The 20,416-nt window shown below is 34.6% G+C and overlaps 2 long non-coding RNA genes across 2 annotated transcripts; one reads left to right on the top strand and one right to left on the bottom strand.

Annotated features, from left to right (window-relative positions):
- Nucleotides 1-5,176: 5,176 nt before the first annotated feature.
- Nucleotides 5,177-6,879, bottom strand: LOC129915687 (uncharacterized). Its single transcript, XR_008772350.1, has 3 exons — nucleotides 6,107-6,879; nucleotides 5,541-5,835; nucleotides 5,177-5,269 (listed from the first exon to the last, which is right to left on the bottom strand). It is a non-coding gene; the product is annotated as an uncharacterized LOC129915687 (long non-coding RNA).
- A 2,411-nt stretch (nucleotides 6,880-9,290) lies between these two features.
- LOC129915688 (uncharacterized) lies at nucleotides 9,291-9,651 on the top strand. The gene is made up of 2 exons (XR_008772351.1): nucleotides 9,291-9,393; nucleotides 9,457-9,651. It is a non-coding gene; the product is annotated as an uncharacterized LOC129915688 (long non-coding RNA).
- Nucleotides 9,652-20,416: the final 10,765 nt, after the last annotated feature.

Genomic DNA, 20,416 nt, shown 5'->3' with positions numbered 1-20,416 from the left:
TCCGACCACTGCCATGCCCACTTTTATTATTGTTTGGTTTCTTGAAAAGGCTCTATGTATATATAGAAAAAGTTTTATTTAATTAAAGACACTAGCGGAAAGAATTAACGGATCAAAAGAAAAATTCCAAAATTTTTGAGGTTTTTTTAGTGGCAGTAATATTTCCCTTAAAAATGGTCGCTTTAAAATTTAAAAAAGATATGGCTCAAACTTTCTAGTTTTAAGAAATCATAGTGAATTTTTGTCAAGCTACATGTTCGGCTCAATCGATTGAATACAAAAAAAATCGAAATTTTTCCGTTTTTTTTCTTTTGTCTAAAAACTTGGAAAAAATCTTTCCAAACCACAGTATGGATGAGATATCGAATTTTGAACGGGCAAGGATCTTTTTGTCTTTACCCATGAATAAATCAGCATCCGCTGATTGCACAAGAAAATTAATTAGTGTTTTGAAATCTTCAATAAATTTCAAACAAAAATCTAGTGGGTTTTTGAAAAAAAATATTTTTTTTTACAATCAAGAAAAAACGTACTTTTTGTTACTATTGGGATAATCAGGAGCTAACTTATCTAAAATGATTAGATCAAAAAGCATATTTTGGTTGTGTGTAGTTTTATTAATAAGTTTGAACAAAGCGCTTTCTGTTTTTTTAAAACTAACTATTTGAAATAAATTAACAAAATAATTTTATAGTTTTTAAAGAGTGATAAAAGCGTTGTTTTTAAAACTATATAATTTTACTTTTTATTTTTATCATTATTGAAAGTAAGCAAAATTCGACTTCGGTTGTATATGTATAAGCCTCCAAGATTTTTTTCCATTTAATTGATTTGGAATGTTTCAATGTTTCTAAGCTTCCGTTTGTTACAATAAGTTGCAGGCTAAAATTGATTTGGGGTGTTTCGACTCACCCACGCCCTCCCCTGACCACCAAAATATTGTGTTGACGCCTGAACTACATTTATATGTGTACAAAGTTTCAGCTTGATATCTGATATGATAATCGGAAGTCGGTCAAAATTAACTTCTTCGATTTTATTACATTGCTAGTTAGTTTGTTTGTTACAAGTGAAGCTAATAAGAGCTTATTAAAAATACAAATATTGATTGAAAACGTTCTAAAGGGCATGCCATGTTTCATTTTCGCCTGTAAATCGTAAATACCCTCATTTTGGGTATATACCCGCCATTTGGGTATTTACCCGGTACAAACCCGGTAAATACCTATTTATAAATACCCACCCGATTGGTATATACCCTAGGCACATCACTAGTACCGTAATCTCAGTCTGGAAATTCGACATGGTTGACATTAAAAAATTCTAACTTCTCTTGTAGACATCTTTGAAATAAGATTTATACATCATTACACAAGGTGAAACAATAAGCTTTCACACGGTATACAATTTTTTATAGGTTGTCAAACAAAAAAATTGATTTAATAGCATGAGAACATAAAAATAAATGTTTTTTTTTTTGCTTTTTGGATGAAATTTCATCGAGTTTAAAAAATTCTAGCTCTTTTTGTAGATGTCTCGTACACCTGATCGTTATATATATTTTGAGCTAAGACAATAAGCAAAGATCATATAACTAGTAAAGATGTCTCACGTAGAACAGACTTCTGTGCTTGAAATTTTCTACCATCAGATTTTACCCATAGGTCCAAAACATGTATCCAAGAATTAAATTGTTGAGAAACATTTTAAAATTTTTCGATGACTGCGTAGAAAAGAGAGGGTTGATTTGTATAGATGAATTTATTTAATGGGAGGAAGCGAGATAGTAGTTAAATGTTGATACGAATAAGGAAAAGAAAAAAAAAAATACATTTGTCTGCGAGAATGTACCTATGAAATAATTTTTTTTTTTTGTTAAATTATTCAGGAAACTGATATTAACACATGATTCAAAATAATAATTTAAATTAGAATAATTTTAGATATACAGTAAAACCCGGATAAGTACCTCACCTTAAATGCCCGGTTTTGTTAGGCACTAAAGCGGGTAAGTTACTTACAAGAACCCGCTTAAGTGCTCATAGGCACTTATCTCTATATTTACTTAAAAATAAAAAAAAACATGTTTGATTATTAATAACAGAATCTTCACAAACAAAATAACTTTGAAAGTTTAAAATAACTAACTAGTTAGTTTCTACTTTTAGTAGAATTTTTGAATCTTAAAGCGCTTTAGCAAATGAAGTTTTTCTTACTGCTGAAACTTGTTTCAAATGTTTACTTAAAAGAATTTCCTGCAAGTAAATTCAATCATAAGTATTTGAAATAGAACGTAGTTAAGCGGGAAACTCAGTTAAGCGAAAGGTACTTAAAAGATGAGTTTTATATGAAAAAATCCTTAAAATTTTGGTTCTAAAAAACAAAGGCACTTATGCGGGTTAGGCACTTAAGCGAGAGGCACTTATCCGGGTTTTTCTGTATATATATGACAAGAGTGTGTGAAAATGAATTTCAACCCTCAAATTGTCAATAGGTCCAAATCATTATAATGCAGAAATCCTTCGCAACATTAAAAAAAAGTTCTTATCATGAGTGGGAAAGAGAGAGTTATTTTTAATAGATTTCTTAAATGCGAAGGACCGAGATGTAAGTTGAATAGGAACAAATGAAAACAAAAAGGATCGTTTTGCCGTGCGGGTATATATTTTTTTTCACAACTGGATTGCTTCGCACAAGCAGGGCGAAGACGAGATGGCTAGTTTTAAAGATTGATGAAAAAAAGAAGCAAAAACAACTTTTGCAAGTGACTGGTGTGCTTGAGGTGGGTAGGTATAGGTAGGTATACATAAACAAAAAATACCAAGACTGGAAAATTTCGTACGTCTTTCCCCCCGAAACCCTTTTGTGTACAGTGCTGTCTGTGAATATATGTGAAAGCCACCACGTTGGTAAATGACGTTAACACGCACACATTTATAGATTCACGACATTCACCACACATCCAACACGAACACAACAAAAGGTTCACGACATTCACCACACCTCCCAGCTTGTAGGCAAACGTCAGTTGACCGCCGAGTTTCCAGTCTTGGTATTTTTTGTTTATGGGTATAGGTAGGTATTACACGTATACCTAGCAGAAGAAGGTTGATAAGTTTTTTTTGGTTTTAATTTTTTTTTCGATGGTAGTTGGATATTTAGATATTTTTTTAAGCGGAGGGTGGTTTTCTATTTCTATATTTTTGTTTCCTTTTTGAATAATCGCAAAGGCACAGGCGCATTGCTTTTAGGTGTAAGCATAAACAAAAAATACCAAGACTGGAAACTCGGCGGTCAACTGACGTTTGCCTACAAGCTGGGAGGTGTGGTGAATGTCGTGAACCTTTTGTTGTGTTCGTGTTGGATGTGTGGTGAATGTCGTGAATCTATAAATGTGTGCGTGTTAACGTCATTTACCAACGTGGTGGCTTTCACATATATTCACAGACAGCACTGTACACAAAAGGGTTTCGGGGGGAAAGACGTACGAAATTTTCCAGTCTTGGTATTTTTTGTTTATGGGTGTAAGTACACACGTAATAGGTATGTAGGTAGGATTTTTTTTCCTTTGCGACAGCAATCGTCCTTGAAAAATGTAGTTCATAGTATTTTGGTTGGAAAAAGAAATTCAAACAAGTGGTAGGTAGGTAGGTAGGTAGGTAGGAAGTGATAAAAATGATCATTCTTGGTTTGTTGTTATTTTCTTTAGTGAGGTAGGTTATGTAGGTATCTATTGATATTGAAAGATTTATTTAGTGTGGATCAGGGCTGTAAAAAATTCTATTTAAAAATGCATTTGAAATTAAAAAAAAATTATTGCAACCAAAAATATTTTGCATAAAAAAATGTTATTGCAACTGAAGAATACCTATTTGGACTGAAAATTAAATTTTTATTGCAACTGAAAATATTTTGCACACAAAAAACATTAAAAATGTTGCATTAAATATTTGTTCATGATCTTAGTCGATTATCTTTGCATTTATGTTATTTTGCAATTATTAAAAATATACTATTGGAGATACAAAAATCTTCTATAACTTATTTGAAAGGTAATAATGTAAAGGTGAATACCACAAAAGGATTCTTAAAAGTTCAATCATTAAATAGGTTAAATAGGGGTAAAACGAAATTGCAATAAAGTGACTATTTTCTAAAAGCAACGTTGTAGAAAACTGATTTTTTTTTTAAATTGGTAGATACATTTATTGGAAGGCTAACGAAGGTATTGAAAAATTCTAGAAAATTTCAAAACTAAGTTATAAACGATTTTCTTAAACTAAAGCATGAAGTAGACCTTTGACATAGTTGTAGGAAGGGGACATTTTTTTGACAATTTGAAAAATGCCATTTGAAAGATAATGAAAAAAAATTAAGGGTCTCTGCGCTTCAAAATATGAATTTTTGAAAAACTAAAAACCTTTTTAGATTTTAGCCACACGATTTCAGATTTTTTGAAAGATCCTAAAAATTGCTAAACATTAAAAATCACCCAAAAATACCTGCCCCTAAAAAGGTTTTTAGTTTTTCAAAAATTCATATATTGAAGCGCAGAGACCCTTAATTTTTTTTCATTATCTTTCAAATGGCATTTTTCAAATTGTCAAAAAAATGTCCCCTTCCTACAACTATGTCAAAGGTCTACTTCATGCTTTAGTTTAAGAAAATCGTTTATAACTTAGTTTTGAAATTTTCTAGAATTTTTCAATACCTTCGTTAGCCTTCCAATAAATGTATCTACCAATTTAAAAAAAAAAATCAGTTTTCTACAACGTTGCTTTTAGAAAATAGTCACTTTATTGCAATTTCGTTTTACCCCTATTTACCCTATTTAATGATTGAATTTTTAAGAATCCTTTTGTGGTATTCACCTTTACATTATTACCTTTCAAATAAGTTATAGAAGATTTTTGTATCTCCAATAGTATATTTTTAATAATTGCAAAATAACATAAATGCAAAGATAATCGACTAAGATCATGAACAAATATTTAATGCAACATTTTTAATTTTTTTTGTGTGCAAAATATTTTCAGTTGCAATAAAAATTTAATTTTCAGTCCAAATAGGTATTCTTCAGTTGCAATAACATTTTTTTATGCAAAATATTTTTGGTTGCAATCATTTTTTTTTTTTATTTCAAATGCATTTTTAAATAGAATAAATAAATAAATAAATCTTTCAATATCAATAGATACCTACATAACCTACCTCACTAAAGAAAATAACAACAAACCAAGAATGATCATTTTTATCACTTCCTACCTACCTACCCATAAACAAAAAATACCAAGACTGGAAACTCGGCGGTCAACTGACGTTTGCCTACAAGCTGCGAGGTGTGGTGAATGTCGTGAACCTATCGTTGTGTTCGTGTCCGATGTGTGGCGAATGTCGTGAATCTATAAATGTGTGCGTGTTAACGTCATTTACCAACGTGGTGGCTTTCACATATATTCACAGACAGCACTGTACACAAAAGGGTTTTGGGGGGAAAGACGTACGAAAGTTTCCAGTCTTGGTATTTTTTGTTTATGTACCTACCTACCTACCACTTGTTTGAATTTCTTTTTCCAACCAAAATACTATGAACTACATTTTTCAAGGACGATTGCTGTCGCAAAGGAAAAAAAAATCCTACCTACATACCTATTACGTGTGTACTTACACCTAAAAGCAATGCGCCTGTGCCTTTGCGATTATTCAAAAAGGAAACAAAAATATAGAAATAGAAAACCACCCTCCGCTTAAAAAAATATCTAAATATCCAACTACCATCGAAAAAAAATTAAAACCAAAAAAAACTTATCAACCTTCTTCTGCTTACACGTATACCTACATAAACAAAAAATACCAAGACTGGAAACTCGGCGGTCAACTGACGTTTGCCTACAAGCTGGGAGGTGTGGTGAATGTCGTGAACCTTTTGTTGTGTTCGTGTTGGATGTGTGGTGAATGTCGTGAATCTATAAATGTGTGCGTGTTAACGTCATTTACCAACGTGGTGGCTTTCACATATATTCACAGACAGCACTGTACACAAAAGGGTTTCGGGGGGAAAGACGTACGAAATTTTCCAGTCTTGGTATTTTTTGTTTATGTATACCTACCTATACCTACCCACCTCAAGCACACCAGTCACTTGCAAAAGTTGTTTTTGCTTCTTTTTTTCATCAATCTTTAAAACTAGCCATCTCGTCTTCGCCCTGCTTGTGCGAAGCAATCCAGTTGTGAAAAAAAATATATACCCGCACGGCAAAACGATCCTTTTTGTTTTCATTTGTTCCTATTCAACTTACATCTCGGTCCTTCGCATTTAAGAAATCTATTAAAAATAACTCTCTCTTTCCCACTCATGATAAGAACTTTTTTTTAATGTTGCGAAGGATTTCTGCATTATAATGATTTGGACCTATTGACAATTTGAGGGTTGAAATTCATTTTCACACAATTTTGCTCATACACTCTTGTCATATATATATATCTAAAATTATTCTTATTTAAATTATTATTTTGAATCATGTGTTAATATCAGTTTCCTGAATAATTTAACAAAAAAAAAAATTATTTCATAGGTACATTCTCGCAGACAAATGTATTTTTTTTCTTTTCCTTATTCGTATCAACATTTTACTACTATCTCGCTTCCTCCCATTAAATAAATTCATCTATACAAATCAACCCTCTCTTTTCTACGCAGTCATCGAAAAATTTTAAAATGTTTCTCAACAATTTAATTCTTGGATACATGTTTTGGACCTATGGGTAAAATCTGATGGTAGAAAATTTCAAGCACAGAAGTTTGTTCTACGTGCGACATCTTTACTAGTTATATGATCTTTGCAATAAGCTTTCAGATGGTGTAAAAATTGTATAAAAATGTACATTTTTTCTACACCATCAGAAAATAGACATTTTAACAAACAAAATGCATACCGACTTTTTGAAAAAAGCTGATATTTTGACACGTGAATTTTCGATTGAAAATTAAGGTGTTTTTTTGGTATTAAGTAAAAAAAAAGGTTAAAAATAAATATTTTAAATCAAATAAATTACAGTGTATTTAGGATATAATAAGGTAAGTTTTCACCAAATTTCGTAGAAAATTTTTTGTTTTTGAAAAAAATAAAAATAAAAAACCAAAAACTCGGTTTTTTGAATTTTTTACATAAATTTTGAGGTTATGTGAAAAAATTGTTGATACAAAAGTTGTAGGTCTTTATATACCATTTTAATATATACCATTTTTTTACCATTAAAAACTCAACCCACCTACTTCCCGAACTTGGTTCGCCCGTAATTTATTTTTCCTTTAATTTTCATCATATTCACCTCCTTTTCCAATGGGTTTCATTCTACTATGATTTTTTTTGGTTTCAAAAATTATCGACCCTGGTCTATCAAGAGTTTTCATTTTTTTTATTTTATTTTTCCCCATTCACACATACGCGGAAAAAAAATAATTAAATTATTATTTCTGAAAAAGGTGAAAATAAAAAATCATTTTTGAACATTTTCTTTGTTCAATTTTCAATAAGTGGAGTAAAATTAAGCGTACAATTTGTAAAATCTCGGAATCCATGGAAAGTCGCTGAATCTGGAAAACTAGTATAGGGCTGCATTATTAATAGATCAAATAATAAAGTTAAAAAACAAAAATTTCACCGCTCTCGATTACAACTATTTTTATGGACCGTTTACTAGAGCTGTAGCAAATCGTATGTATTCGTTACTAAAATGCGGGTATTCACTTTAGTAACGAGTAACGAAACGTTCCTTTCTAAACAGTATCGTTACTCGTATGTTTCGTTACTGGGTAAAAAAATAAATTGCTTTTTTGAAAGAAAAATTACATATCGTCGCCCTAGTATTGCAGTACCGTATACGCCAAATTGCACTTTTTGAACTAGGTATGCAGTCTTATGTTTTCGAGGTTGCTCTTTTCAAATCTGTTATCCCTTTTTTCCTTGCAGAGATATTCACTTCTTTTGACAAAAACAACAAATTTTGGCATTTCCGTAAAACTTTTCATGCAATTTACGAACATTTTGAGAATTGTTTTGACGTACGTCTTACATCGTTTATGTTTTTTTTGACGTACGTGTATGAATAAATATGAAACTTCTGATTTTCATGGCGTATACGGCAAACTCATTTTTGACAAAAATTTAAATATTTTGAAAACTAAACAAATTTTAGATGCCCAATAACATGTTTATAAAAGATACATTTTAATTATATATCATACTAAAAAATCAAAAAATCCCAGCGGTTAGTTCTTTCGCAATAATCTACCGAACATTTAAATGCTATTTCCCAAAAATGTAAAAATGGCGTATACGGCACTTCAATACTAGGGCGACGATATACTATCTTGGGGCACCAAAAATATAACTCGCATGAACTTAGCGACCAACAAATGATATGTAAATCAGGGGCCCCAAAAAAAATAAGATGGCGTTTACGTACTTTTTCACTTGTTCTTATTTTCTATATCAAAGGGGCTCCAAAAATGTAGTCTTGCCCCGGGGCCCCGACAACTCAATTTACGCCCCTGGTTAAAAGTGAGAGTGAGTGAGTAAAACAAATTATTTGCTATTAGGCCGAACAAAGAGTAGAGGTATGATCAAAATATAAGTACGCAGTTTTGTAGCCATAAGCGTCTTTATATTGCATTCAAAAGTCTGACAAGTCTTATTTTGTGCTTTATACGGATTTCGGAGGGTTAAATAAAGTAGGTTTTCCAGTTAATGTGTATGGGCTAAATTTACTTTATTTCATAATATAAATATAAAAACTGATGCTCTATTATTTTTCCTAAATTTAGACACCTTAGGGCCAGTTGTACAAATATTAAATCCGTGGATCAGCAACTTTTATCTTCTGAAATCGGTAGCAAGGCTGAAGTTTAGCACTGGTTCAAGGTTCATATATGTAGAAACAGTCACATTCATGCTTGAACCGAAGTTGACCCGCAGCTTATCCTCCGAAATCGGTGGGTTAAATTCCTGAACCAAGGCTGATCCACGTTTGTACAACTGGCACTTAATCTTGAGGATGCCACCAATAAATTTTAAGATATTAGCCGTTTATGCGATTATTATTATTACCCTTCAAGCAAGAAAACGGAGTCCAGAAAAGACAGTCCGACCTCCGACCGAGAAAAGCGGGGTTGCACTCACACACTTGCAACTTTTTGTGTATGAACACAAAGTCTAATAGAATCGTGGTGAAAACTGAGAAAAGGAAAAAAAAGTAGACAGACATAGCCAACAAGAGCAAAAGCGTCATTTTGTTATTTTTTCTTGAAGTGTTTAGTCGTGCGTGTCTCGTGTCGTTGTTAATAAAATATATAATTATATCAAACTATTAACAATATGGAAACAAAAAAAGGTATGTTGTATATATCGCTCAAAGTGTTTGGATTAAAGTGATGTGTTTCTGTTTGTGTTGTAGATGTAATCTCTAATGATGAAGAAAAAGGCAGAAGGTGAAACATGCGATTGGGCATCTAAAGAAACACCAACAACAGCAGCAACAACAAATAAAATAAAATGAAAAAAATGTATTGTATTTTATATTGTATATATTGTGAAAATTTCGTTTGCCAAAATTAAATAAAAAAAACAGTTTCAGTGAAAAAAAAATAAATCTTGTTCTTTTTTGGTCGCAAATGCGAAACGTCATCCCTTTTTTGTTCCTCTTTCTATACTCTGTCCGATAAAAATTGGCAGTACAGGCCTTATGGGAGAGCTTTTTCAAAATCAGTGGGACCTAACGACTGCCAAAAAGCAATTCACGAAAAATATGCCCCTGAAACACAAGAAAACCACAGACGTGCCATGGCATTGTTGTTGTAATTTCTTTACTAAGCGAAGTACACCCTCCTATGACCGATCTGCCACACGATCTGTGGCAGAATGAAACTCAATGATAAAACTTTTTTATTAAAAGTATTTACAATACATAAGAGTTAAACTTCCTTCATAAACTACTCATTTTTCTATTATTTTTCTGAAAGAGCTTTCAGGATTAATGGTTTTTCAAGCTTTTAAAATGAAAAAAAGAATTATGTGTTGTCGTGGTGTTGGTGGCTGTTTGTTTTTTATTTTGTGTATGAAGGAAAACAGTTACATAATGTCAATATTTTGACATGCATTTTAACATTTCAACAGGAAAAATAATTTACTCTTGCTTGGGGTCGGGCTGTGTTTTAAATGAGTGAATTTTTTGTTTTGTTATTTTGGAGTTAAACGAAAAATTAATTTTTTTTTCGTTTTTGTGAAATTTTACCGATAAAATGGTAACGCTGGTACCTTTTCGAAACATTTTTTTCGGATAATACGGCATCGCTGTGTGAGCTTTTTTATGTGATAGACATATCCAGAAGGCGTGAAGCAGAGTGAGATGCAAATGCCCTATCTTCCCTGTACTGCCAATTTTTATCGGATAGAGTATAGTAGGTTTTCGCTGCTCCGACTCGGGTCCGACTTCGGCTCCGTTTTCTCGGAATGGAGATTTTCACCACACCAATACATATGCAATCGACTTCGCGGTGATTATAATTTCCATACTAATTTGAGCCGCCTTCGGACTCAGCTCCGCCGCAGGCGGAGCGGATCCGGACCGAGGTCGGACTTGTTTGCTTGAAGGGTATTATGTTTTTACCTTCAAAAAACACTAAAAAGTGCCGATACGATAATCATCCGCAAATGACTTCGTACTCGGTGAAAATGGACCCCAGCGCGTGCGGTATCTGGGGGGGAAATGCGTGGGAATTTAAAAAAAAAATATGGTTTAGAGACTTTTGTGTTTAAATTTTTGTTTGTTTATTTGAAATGAAAATAGCCCGGGTCGATAATTTTTGAAATTAAAAAAAATTATAGTAGGATGAAACCCATTGGAAAAGGAGGTGAATATGATAAAAATGAAAGGAAAAATAAATTACGGGAGAGCCGAGTTCGGGAAGTGGGTGGGTTGAGTTTTTCATGGTAAAAGATGGTGTATCTCGATTTCCGGCAGAACTACAAGTCCTATGGAAAAAAGATCTACAACTTACGTTTTAACAATTTTTTCACATAACCTCAAAATGTATGTGAAACATTCAAAAAACCTACCTTATTATGTCCCAAATACATAGTGATTTATTTCATTTGATTTAAAATATTTATTTTTTAACCTTATTTTGACTAAATACCAAAAAAAAAACACTCTAATTTTCAATCCAAAATTCACGTGTCAAAATATCAGCTTTTTTCAAAAAATCGGTGATTAATTTGTTTGTTAAAACCTCTACTTTCTGATGGTGTAAACAAATATTTACATAGTCGGCTTTTTTTAAGATAAACATTCACATTAAAATAAGATGAAGTTCACATTAAATTTAACTGAGTTTAAGTGGAGTCACCTTATTTTAAGTGGATATCATTTTATTTTAAGATGGTGAAATTTAATGTGCGCATCATCTTATTTTATGGGGACACTTTTTTCTCTGTGCAGAAGATTGAAATTCCAAACTTATTTTTGTAAAACTGTAAAAATAAATCTTCTTATAAATTATCTCATGCATACCGGTGGGAACACCATTTTAAATCACCTTTTCTAAATCTAGATTTAGGTTTAATGGAGACGTAGCATTAGGATGTTGAATGTTGCCTGTTCACTACTTGTGCAATTCAACAATGCGATGTTTTTTTTTCAGTAAATCGCGTGTTTTATAAATCTGCAGACAAAGCGGGAAAATTACGTGGTGTCAATGTTACATGCTGTCTAGCTCGCTCTCTGCGCATGTATCATTATCACAAATCTTCTCGGAAGACTATATGCTCTTTGTATATAACTACATGTTTTTCAATAAGCTTTTTCCTAGTGAATGAAAAGCTTTGCAGCCAAACTAATATAAATAAAAAACAAGACTATTTTCCCATTCCCTTCAAATCTGAGCCACTGTCGTCATTTTGTCGTACGCGGTTATTTTGCACGCCCTTCCAAAAAACAAAACAGCAAATTACGGTTCGCAATATAGGATCTAAGGCTTGTGTGAGTGTAAATTTAAATAAACATACACACATGTACTGTCAAGCTAACAATGACACATGACAGTATCCCTAGGATGGTTTGATGATATAAAAGAAATATTTTGGTCGAACCACTTTTCTCCTGCTCTCATAGCTTTCTCTTCGAGTCTACTATTTTCTTTTATTAGATTTACAAGTTTGTTGTTTTGTTTTTTTTTTTTTTTATGATGGCGGCACCCTTTGTACGTCACAAGAGAGTTCTCAACTACACAAAACATGCGCTCGTACTATAAAACAGCACTGACAGTTAACTTGCCAAAAATACATTCTGAGTCATCTCATATCCGTTAAGGGGAAGGGGTTTGCGATGCAGAGCTATAGGCAATTTTCATTCTTTCATCATTCGCAAGTAGGAGGTCGATATGATATGGTGCCAACAGAAGCAGAATAAGTAGCATTTCAATGGTGGCTGAGCTGTATGGAGTACGGTACAACTAAAAAAGCTACATAAAATACGGCTTCCACTTCTGACGCTTTATCTCTTTCACCATGGATTAGGTTATATGAGAATATGTTGGGGTTTGGGAAATGATGCAGAATGACTATTGACTTGCTTTAGTTTTGGGAGTTAGGGTAGGTGGAAGAATATTTTTTTTCTAAGAGAGAAGGGTTGTGGAAGAGTATCTACTTATTATAGGGTAAAATAATGGTAGCTCTCGAGAGAATTGATATAAACCCACTGCTACTATCACTTTTATTATTATCATTATATCATTGAATAGGAATGTTTGGAGCAGAAAAATCTGTCCTTCTTTTTACTCCGAAATTAAATTCTGAAGGTATCACGTCACACTTGTCTGTAACCATGTAGTAAGAGGATCTGTTCATTTTATCTTTTCGAACGCCTACTTTCACAATACTGAATGAAATACGAGCCACATAATAGGTACCCAGGTTAGGTACCTACGAATGAATGAAAAACGTATACATACACAGAGAAAAATATTATTATTATTTATTAACAGAATAATTACAATTTAAATTTCAATGTTGATATTTATAAAGCGCACAAGCTGCAGGGACTAACGGCTTCAAATTTGGTACAGATGATTTTTTTTTTTTTGTTTTTTTTTTTATATCTCACTTAGACTACGGCCACGTCCTGGAGCGGCTGAGCGTGAATCCTGAGCGACGAGGTGGCCACGTCCTGAACGGCGATCCTGAGCGGCAATTTCAAAACCCTACAAGTGCAAAACATTCGATGAGTATTCGGCTCGCACGCGGGAGTCCCAGGTTCGATTTCCAGAAGTGCCTATTTTATTAATTTTATTATTCTAAATAAAATAAAGTTGGTATGTCATATTGTAGTTAATATAGATCAACGCCAGTTCCAGCAAGGCCGAACTACTTGGTGAACACCTTATACGAGCTACTCAGACATATTCAGAGCACAGGTCTATAAGGAGCGGCTTAGCCAACCTCTCGTCCTTGGAGACATCAAAGGGCCTGGCCCTCCAGGTTGGGGGCTTCTGCCGTCGGGGCAACTGCCCGACCAGAAGTAGGATGTAGTTATGGAACGACGACAAGCCTCGGAAACGGACGGATTTACTGATGACGACCCTAGCAAACGAAATAAGGACAACGAATTTCGAATCTGCACGTGGAATGTTAGGTCCCTTAACAGACCTCGTGCAGCCGAACAACTAGCGGAGGCCCTCGACTGCTATAAGGCAGATATAACTGCCATCCAAGAAATGCGATGGGAAGGGCCGGGCAAGAGAAAATTGAAGACCCACGATATCTAGGGCACATTTGGATGTGGATTTATCATCGGAGGCAGACTCAGGCAGAACGTTCTGAGTTTTAACTGTATCAACGAGCGCCTCACCACGATCCACATAAAGGCTAAATTCACCAACATAAGCCTGATATGTGCTCACGCCCCCACGGAAGAGAAAGACGATACCACCAAAGATAATTTCTACGAGCTCCTCGAAAAAACCTACGAGCAAATCCCAAGCTACGACATTAAAATTGTCCTGGGTGATTTTAATGCAAAGCTAGGAAGAGAAGATATCTTTGGAAGCACAGTCGGAAAGCATAGCCTGCACGACAACACATCCGATAACGGATTCAGGCTAGTCGACTTTGCTGCGGGGCAAAATGTTGTCATAGCAAGTACGCGTTTCCCGCATCTCAAGATTCATAAAGGGACATGGAAATCTCCAGATCAATCAACCGTCAACCAGATTGACCATATTGCGATCGACGCTAGACATAACGTCGGACGACTACAATCGCAAGAGATTGCCAGGTCCTATTCCGATCACGTCTCGAATAACCTCTTAAGAAGTCCTACGCCGTCAGCAGCAAGTATAGATAACCAGTGGCAGCACTGCCAAGAAGCCATTAGATATGCCGCCTCTGAAGTGCTGGGTTTCACAAGGCCACCACAACGAAATCCCTGGTTTGATGATGAATGCCGGCAAGCACATGCAGCTAAACAGAAAGCATACAAAGCGGCGCTGCACAGAAGGACCAGAGCTGCCAATGAGCTCTACAAGCGGAAAAGAACAGAGGAACATCGGCTTCTCAGGAGAAAAAAGAGGCAACACGAGAAAGAAGCGATCGTGGAAATAGAGGGATGCTATAACAGGAATGAAGTTCGTAAGTTTTACCAGAAGGTAAAAAGAACATCTCAGGGGTATAAACCTAGAACTGAAGCCTGTAAAGACCAACATGGAAACATCTTAGTAGAGACGCAAGCGATGCTGAGAATATGGAAAGATCACTTCTGCAATCTCTACAATGGCGATGAAGGAGCCAAATCCACCCAAAGACAGATTGCACCATTCAATATCGACGATGAAGGCCAACATTTCCGTCCCCCCGACCTGGAAGAAGTGAAGGCAGTCATATCCAAGCTTAAGTCAAACAAAGCCGCTGGAGCTGACGGCCTTGCTGCCGAACTATTTAAAGCAGCAGGAGATGACCTGGTTAGGAGTATGCACCAGCTTATCTGCCGAATATGGTCGGAGGAAAGCATGCCCACAGAATGGAATCTCAGCATCGTGTGCCCGATCCTTAAGAAAGGAGACCCTCTAACCTGCGCCAACTACAGAGGAATCAGCCTCCTTAACATCGCATATAAGATCCTCTCTGCCGTACTATGTGAACGTCTGAAGCCGTTCGTCAACAACCTGATAGGTCCTTATCAGTGTGGCTTTAGACCAGGAAAGTCCACCATCGATCAAATATTCACATTACGGCAGATCTTGGAAAAAACCCAGGAACAACAAATCGATACCCACCACCTGTTCATCGATTTTAAAGCCGCGTATGACAGTATATACAGAGATGAATTGTATAGAGCTATGTCTAGTTTTGGCATCCCTGCAAAGCTCGTCCGGCTGTGCAGGATGACGATGGAGAATGCACGCTGCTCCGTCAGAGTCGGTAAAGACCTAACCGAAGCGTTTAATGTCGAAAAAGGTTTTAGACAAGGCGACGCACTGTCATGCGATTTTTTTTAACATCGTTCTTGAAAGAATTATGCAGAACTCAAACGTCAACACCAGAGGCACCATCTTTCAAAATCCGTTCAGCTGTTTGCATATGCCGACGATATTGACATAATCGGAAGAACTCAGCGTGATGTCAATGGCGCTTTTGTAAGCATTGAAACGGAAGTGGCAAAAATGGGTTTAAGGGTCAATGAGGGCAAAACCAAGTATATGCTGTCGTCAAAAAAGGACACACAACACCGACGCATTGGACAAAACGTCACCATCGACAGCCATAACTTCGAGGTAGTAAAGGACTTCGTCTACCTAGGCTCCGCTATAAACACGGACAACAACATCAGCGCTGAAATCAAACGGAGAACTACTCTTGCCAAATGCTGCTACTTTGGTTTGAGAAGGCAATTGACCAGCAAAGCCCTCTCTCGAGCAACTAAGGTGTCCCTATACAAGACCCTTATCATCCCAGTCCTGCTATATGGTGCAGGACGAAGGCGGATGAAAACATCTTGGATTGTTTCGAGAGAAAAGTTCTTCGTGCGATTTTTGGTCCCGTGTGTATTGATGGTGATTGGAGAAGAAGGTATAACAACGAGCTTTACGGGTTGTACAAGGACGCTAACTTAGCCAAGAGAGTGAAGGTGCAGCGCCTGAGATGACTAGGTCACGTGGAGCGCATGGACAACAATGCTCCGGCCCGGAAAGTTTTCGACTCCAACCCAGAGGGACGGCGCAGTAGATTAAGACCTCGTCTGAGGTGGCGCAACCAAGTGGAAGGGGACCTCAATCAACTTGGCGTGCGCAACTGGAAGCAGCGAGCTAAGGATAGAGCTAGCTGGCGAAGCTTGTTGGTTGAGGCCCAAATTCACAGCGGATTGTAGCCGCCTTACGGCGCTGGTCACCCTAAGAAGAAGAAGAAGAAGAAGATAGATCAACGCCTAAAACCAAAATTTCAAAAGAATCTAATGACCTGTTTTGAAAATATTTTTTTTCAAAAAAAAAAAAAAATCAACATTTTTTCAAAAATGCAAAAATGCATTTATTCAAAATTTTATTTTTGATTTATACTAAGACTATATAAATGCTTTTGTATTAAAAATTTTAATAAAATTTAATAAGTCGTTTGAGAGAAATTCAGAGTTTTTATGACAGGTACCGTTAATAATGACTTTCGAAAAAAATTTTTTTTGTTAAAAGATAGGCCTTGTCCAAAAACCCACACTTAATTTTTTTATTTTAATCGTCCAAAGAGTTTTTGAGAAAACTGTACTTTTCTAGGATTGGTGCATCACAGGTAGCAGATAAGGTTCTAAAAAAATTAATTCCATAGAATCATCTGCACAATCTCCAAAAACTGCTACATACAAAGTTTGAAGAGAATTGATCCATTCGTTTAGGCTATAGCTTCTTAAACAGACAACAGACAATTCGAGTCCCAGGTTCGATTCCTGTCGGGGCCTTTTTATTTTTTTTTTATTTTAACGAAAAAAATTAATATTTTTTAAATATTTTTCTTCAAAAGAAACTATAATTTTCACCATTTACTAAAATGTTCGTGGTAATTTAGAATATAATGTAGTTCGTCGGTCAGGATTTCAAAAAAAAAAAAATAGAACAGAGCTGAGCGGCTGAGCGACGTCGCTCAGTATTGCCGCTCAGCCGCTCAGGGTGTATGTGGCCACCCCCATACATTTTCATACGTTCTAATTTATTTTTGCCGCTAAGGATTGACGCTCAGCCGCTCAGGACGTGGCCCTACCCTTAGAAAGTGTACCTCCCATACAAATTTTTCAATTCAAACCAAATAACTCGAAAACGGCTTTAACGATTTTGATAAAACTGCATTTTTAGTTTTTCTCAAAAAAGTCAAAAAAGTGTATCTCCCATACAAATTTTTCAAACTATACCAAATAACTCGAAAATGGCTCTAACGATTTTGATTAAACTTTACAAACGTAGTATTCAAAGCAATTGCAATAAAACTGCATTTTTATTTTTTTTTTTTCAAAAAAAAGTCAAATAAAAAAACATGTTTTTTTTTCATTTCAAAATTTTCCCCTAAATCTCGGCTCTTCCCAAACATCAAAAAAATTTGTTTAAATTTACAAGTAAACTAACATATAAGTATTTTAAACTGGAAGAGCAAGTACGTGCGACCCCAGTCGTGCATTTTATTTTTTGTGCATTGCTTTTGGGCAATCGTTAGCACACTGAAAATAATAAATTTCGTAAAATTACGAAAATCGTTTCATACACTACATTTTCGTTGGCCCAACGAAACTTTCGTTAGCTCAACGAAAATATGTAATATTTCGTAATATGAAAACCTTCATCAATTAATGAAATCGTTTCATACACTTTTCGTCAAAGAATCAAGGGGCACGGTAGTGCCCAGCCAAGTTCTCTAGCAACTTTGGCACTACACCCTTATTTACAGGAAACAACTCAGGCCATTTTCGACCCCCCTATAACTTTCACACCAAAGATGCCAGAAATTTCAAACTCACTTCATTTGTTGAGCTGCCCGAACCCAAATTCCTCACAAAATTTCAGCTTCTTACGATGAGTAGTTTCTGAGATATAGGACTTCAAAAATCGCGAAAACCGTAACTGACTCACTGACAGATCATCAAAATTATGGAGAACTTCCCGCTATCATAGAAACTTGAAATCTTACATGGTGATAGGACTTGTGGTGTATACAAAGGAAAAAATCGAAAATTTGAGATTTTCAATTCAGGGGGCGTGGTAACCGCCCATTTTCGCCGAATTTTCATCAATTATTATAGAGCACTTCTGACTATCGTAGAATCTTGAAATTTGGTAGAATGGTAGAGCTGGTAGTTTATACAAAGTAAAAAATTTAAAATCTGAGAATTTCGGCCGGGGGGCGTGGCAACCGCCCATTTCCGCTGAATTTTCATCAAATATTATAGAGCACTTCGGATTATCGTAGAATCTTGAAATTTTATAGAATTGTAGAGCTGGTAGTTTATACAAAGGAACAAATTTAAAATTTGAGAATTTTAGCCAGGGGGCGTGGCAACCGCCCATTTTCATCAAATATAGAGATTTGCAATTCTACAGCCATAACTTGCAAAAAGTAGTGAAATCATAACAAAAACATTACTGTTAAAAAAAGAGCCAAGTTCTCATGTTGAAATTATGCCGGCACAAAAAGTACTGAGATGTAAAAGTGTACCAAGTTCTAAGGTTTGGGTTCAAATTCGTATCAATAAAATTTTGAAAATTTTTTCCTTATCAAAGTTTTGATTCAGTAACGAAAAAATTCATTAACACAACAAAAAGCATTATCTAACGAAAATCTTCATCATTTTATGAAATTAAAGAATTGGCTTATGAAAATTCTTCATAGACTAATGAAATATTACATCGGCTTATGAAAAAATACATATGTTTTTGAAAATATATACGAGATACGACCCAACGAAAAAAAAACGTAGACTAACGAAAATATGCAAACAGAGCTAGCTTTGCTTTCGTTTCTTGTGTGTATTTCTCTGGTAGTCGAAGTCACAGTCAACGTTGCCAGATTCCCCGATTTTTGTATTTCTCACGATTGCCCGATTTTGTGTTTAAAAATTAGGTTTCCTCCCGATTTTCAACTAAAATAAGTATGTGCTACCTTAACATCGTCACTTTTTCCATAAAAACATTTAAAATTGGCAGAACTTCACTTAAACGTTTTAAAAATTCCTTTCGTCTATTTTTGTTTTATTCACTATTTGGTTATACATAATGGAAAAATATTTTAAGTGAATACCTGAGTAACAAACAGGATCATTCCGCAAGACGATATCGTTATGACGATAATCTTGCTTCACTTGTAACCAATAGTCTTTTAAAAAATGTCTTCAAACGGCAGCGCTTATAGACGCGATGGGTAAAGGTCTCGTTTTCATTTATTTGTTTTTTGATGTTTCATGGATATTTTATATTCGATTTAACCGAAGTTTTTAGGATTTTTTTTTCATTATTAGGTACACCAAAGCGGGCTTATAAAAATATTTTTTATGAATGCATTATGCCTTGCATTATAAAAAAATTGCATTGAAAATAATTTTTTTGCAAATGAAATAAAATTGCGTTAAAAAAGTGTTAATTAATTTAAACTAAATTAATGCAAAATATGTTTTCGTATTGATTTTTTTACTCATCCAGGTACATTTAAAAAAAAAATGGAAGATACCCAAATTCTGAAAATTTGGTTGAATAGCTAAATACGAACAAATTAGTAAACACGAATATTAAGTATTCTATACCTGATTCTAAATATTAAGGGACGAAACGACAGCGTTGGACTTTTCCCAAGATTTTTCTTAAAAAAAAAAACGTTTTAAAATCGTTAGACAATTCAAAATACGCGATGTCTTAGACAAATTTAATTTTATGTAAACAAGAAATTTCTCTTTTTCAACGAAAAAATGTTAACACATATGTACTGTCTAAAACAGAAATGTTTCTACTTTTTACAACTTTTTTAAACCATTTCCTGTGTGGGTATTCAAGAACTTTGAAGTTTTAAAGATTTCAAATATTTTTGAAGGTTCTCAAACTGTGATATGGCAAAAACTTTATGTGAAGCAAAAAACGGAAAACCACGTTAACGATTATCAATTCAAAAATTACGGATCGACGTCCCAGTTTAAACCTCAAAATATTACAAAACGACAAACAAAGTCGAAAACAACAATATTAAAACAAAACCACATCCCAGACTTTGCTCATGAAATAAAAAATGTCCAGGCCGGAATTCGATGCTTATTGTTATTCAACTCAGAACTTGATGACAATGCTATACAGAATTTTTTTTAATCGAAATTAATGATTCTGTTTTATTTTAAAACTGTTTTATTT

The sequence above is a fragment of the Episyrphus balteatus genome, chromosome 3 (assembly GCF_945859705.1).
Source record: "Episyrphus balteatus chromosome 3, idEpiBalt1.1, whole genome shotgun sequence".
Taxonomy (NCBI): Eukaryota; Metazoa; Arthropoda; class Insecta; order Diptera; family Syrphidae; genus Episyrphus; species Episyrphus balteatus.
This window is presented reverse-complemented; position numbering and strand designations above follow the sequence as displayed.